Here is a 3,697-nt window from a genome sequence, read left to right on the forward strand (position 1 = left end):
CACTCGGGAAAAGCAACCCCCAGCTTGAGGGAGGAGCAGCTCAGGCTGCCTGGGATGAGTTGTCACTCTGGCTCTAGAACTGCATTTGAGAATGCTACACTCACAGACTGAGAGGAAGGCTGATCTTACAACTCCAGCTTTTACCTCTACTTCTCCTCAGCACACCCCAAAACACACTTTCAGTGAGGGAAACATCTGCTGAGTGAACAGGAGCTCAGCAAAGTATTTCTTCCCCACCCAATTCCTTTTTCAAGGAAATTCCCAATTTTCAGGAATTCCCAATTCCTTAATGGACGCAAAACATAGGCAAAACCAGAGATCTATTATTGAAGAGCACCAACCTTCCAAGTGTTTTCAGTTGATGGCACCTCAATGGGCTTCTTTTCCTGAAACAAGAACGAGGGAGGCAGAAGGAGTTTGTTTGCGTTTTTTTACTAATTGACATGCACTCAGCCAGCATTTGCTTACCAACAGCTCTAGAAATGTCCTGCAAGCCCATTAATAATAAAGTGCTGCTAAGGATTAAAAGGCCCATCTGAGGGGGAGTTACTAATGGAGGCCAGGTAGAAAATGAACTGAAATCCCCACAGTCACCCCCTCTTCCTCTGAGAAAAATGCCAGTGTTCCCTTTGCAACCTGGCAGTCAGAGAACAATGTTTCCTTTCTTAAATTACTACTACTCCTGCTACTACTGCTACTATTTATCATTACTGTTGTTATTATTATTATATAAGTATGTTCCTGCAGTCTGCTTCCTTTATGGAATTTTGCTTTGAGGCAGCCAAGCTTTGCTTTCAAAGGCACAGGCTGCCTCTGCATTTAAAAGAGTTGAGCAAAAAGTTTCCTTAGTTAAAAAGAACAGTTAGAAATAATAGTTCCCAATTCTTCTAAGCCAGTCCTAGAGCAAGAGGAATATTTCTCATTCACCCAAATAAATGAGACTCCTAGTCCTTCTGAAGTCCACAGCAGTGTGGACAAGACACTGACATCTCACACATCGGGAAAGATGCAACACAGTTCATGCAAATCCTGGCTGACTTTATCCATCCTGTTCTTGCCCCTGCAGGACTTGCAACTCCCCAGCTACCATTTCTCACTCTCCCATTGCCTGGCAAAGTGATGGATTTAGCAGCCAAATTTGGACAAATGCATGTTCTGCAGGGGTGCCCAGAGACACACTGTGGAGACAAGTTGCCTTTGGGCTACCCCAGGGAGCTGAGTCGCCCCCCAGCTGATGGCAGAAGCCGGCAGGGACTCCACCCCTCTCTCAGAAACGCAGCCCCTCCTTCCCCCCCCTCACCACCCACTCCAAGGCAGATGCAGCATCCCTGCTCCTTACTTCACACTGACACTCCTTAACTGGGCTTCCCAGCAGCAAGGACAAACACTGCCCACTTCTGCTGGCCTGAGGGCTGGTTGCAGCACTCTGCACTCCCAAGACTTTGAGAGCCAGGATCGTGCTTTATCTTTTTGGCAACTGATGCTGAAGAATGGCTCCTGCAGAAGGCAAGGCCCTGCACTGCTTTACTTCTCTCAGCTTCCTCTCATTTTCCACAAGGTATTGCCCACAGTCCCTTGCAGCTGATCACCAGCCTTTCCCAGGAAAAGCTGACTGCAGCCTCTAGCTCTTCCTTCTCCTTCCAGAGGCCAAACACAGTTTGAAAACCTTCCCTGTGGCTCTCCTGGCCCAGCTGCCATGGCTCAGCACCATGGGCTCCTACATTCCATAGGGCACAGCAATATCCCAGGATGCTGAAGGATGAGCCTGCCAAAACCCCAACATGCACCTGGGAACCAAATGCCTTTGAGCTCTGGCGAGGCCAAGCCCCGAGAAAGGCAGGGCCCGTGTGCTGCTCCCTTGGCCTTGAGGGGCTGCCAACAACAGAGCCCCCAACAACTGCACTCACCCTGACAGGCAGGAGTTGCGATTGTTCCGCTTTGGCTTCTGCCTTCCAATTGGAGGGACCCTCATCGCTGTCACAGTTCTGCTCAGGGCGAGGTGAGAGGTCTGGTGATTCCGGTGAGGATTTTCCCCAGATGTCCTCATAGGGCTTTGTCTTACTGCAGGTCCGCCGATGCCTGCGGGTGTGTGACTGGGACTTGGACTTTCTTGGAATCCATATGGGATTCAGAGGGCACTTGTGGCTCAGAAGCGCCTTGAAGTCCCAATCGCCCAGCACCTTCTTAACGCGCCTCGACAGCTCATCTTCTTTATCAGTCTGCAGCAGAACAACAGAGAGGGGGAATGTCAAAAACACCCCAAGCAAGAGATGCAGCTCAGCAAGAGACACTCCTCAGGATCTTCATGGAATCCCCACGCATCGCCACAAGGGAAGTCAGGCAAGCTCAGTGGAGCACATGGGAAGCTGCTGTGTTTGCAGTTGTCAGGCTCAAGTTTGCTACAGCCCATGCAGAAGACACAGCTCCCTCTCCCACCCCAAGCCTCCTTCCTCCTCTCCTTCCAGCCCTGCACCCCACTCCCATTACTTTGTAGGGTTTGGCAAAGAGGGGAGTCTCCTCCGAGAATGGATCTTTCTCCTCTGGAGCCGCCTGCCTCCTGCGCCTGTCTCGCTCCAGAATGCGGAGCAAGTCTCTGTTGTTGTGCCAGCTTTCAGAAAGAGAAAGAGAAAGAGAAAGGAGAGTTAACACTTGAAGCCCTGTTTCTACTCCCTGCACACACTGGGGCGTTCACACAAGGGCACAGGTCCAGCAGCAAAGCAATGCTGAAATCCACAGGATGGTGACAGTGCCCAAATCAGTTCTGTCCAGCGTGTGCTGTGCCCCAGAGCAACGAGACACACAAGGAACAGCACGCATCCTTCTCAGGGATTGCTACTGCTCATCCCAGCCATCAAGAAGGGTGGGAAGGGAAAAACTGTCCCCCCATTTCCCTGTGAAACAAATGGGGAAGCAGTCACTGGGGGCGGTCAGCAGGTGAGCTGGCAAACCCACTTGCAGTGATCAATGGGAGAAACTGCCATTCTTGTTCTCCTTCTGACTTCCCACCCCACTCTCCCACTGAGCGTCAAAGAGAATCCTCTCTTTTGAAGGTCTTGCCACTTTCAACGCCTGAACTTTGTCCACTTTATAAACAGCCTTACAAATGCACTCTCTACTGTAAACGGATATGCGGAGAGCTGCGTACTGACAATCATGTAGCTGCATTTAAAGCCTTCCCACCAACGAGATTAGATAGGAGATCTCAGACATTCAGAAAACACCAGCTCAAATGCCCCTGTTCCTCCTCAGCCACATGTGCATGTACTCAATTCCACCAGCCCCACATCAAAACACTGATAAGGCTGTGTCCCATCATGGGAAACCAGATCCTTTAAACTGTCCCTGGTCTGTGAAAGGCTACTGCAAAATGAGGGAAACTCTGCCTCTGACATTTGTGGACATTGGGGAAGGAAAAGGCAGCAGGCATGGTAGATGCAGGAATCTAGTTCTACTCTACTGCACAGTCTACTCTATACCTACAATTCCTGGATTCTTCTTCACTCATCCAACTTCCCAAGTGCCCCAGGATGCAAGGGGAGAGCCTTGTGTGCCCCTGCAATGACACCTTCCCAAATACCACACCCATAATCAGCTCCTGAAAGTTTAATCACCCCTAGAGCAGAAGCACAGCTGCCTCATCTCATGCTGAGGGGCTGTTATTGGCAATAAATCAGGTTTTTGCACTGGATGGCATTCC

The sequence above is a fragment of the Aphelocoma coerulescens genome, unplaced genomic scaffold, assembly GCF_041296385.1.
Source record: "Aphelocoma coerulescens isolate FSJ_1873_10779 unplaced genomic scaffold, UR_Acoe_1.0 HiC_scaffold_121, whole genome shotgun sequence".
Taxonomy (NCBI): domain Eukaryota; kingdom Metazoa; phylum Chordata; class Aves; order Passeriformes; family Corvidae; genus Aphelocoma; species Aphelocoma coerulescens.